Source organism: Penaeus monodon, chromosome 20, assembly GCF_015228065.2.
Source record: "Penaeus monodon isolate SGIC_2016 chromosome 20, NSTDA_Pmon_1, whole genome shotgun sequence".
Lineage (NCBI taxonomy): Eukaryota > Metazoa > Arthropoda > Malacostraca > Decapoda > Penaeidae > Penaeus > Penaeus monodon.
Genome location: NC_051405.1, coordinates 7703824 through 7704055, shown reverse-complemented (window position 1 = coordinate 7704055; position 232 = coordinate 7703824).

Below are 232 nucleotides of genomic sequence, written 5' to 3'. Positions count from 1 at the left end.
CGTGTTCACTTCCAAATTGCACTCTTACATCTTTTGTATTCATCCCCTGTTTTCTCTCCCTCTTCTATCCTTGTTTCTCTCATCTTTCCCTTTTTTAAGGAAATTTCAAATTCATATCTTCATACTTCATTCTAATTCTTTCTCCATTCCGTTTTTTTTTCCAAGTTTTATCCTCCTGTTTTCTTAGAATAAACGAGTATCAGATATTCTCCGTCAATTCGTGTGTTTTGTT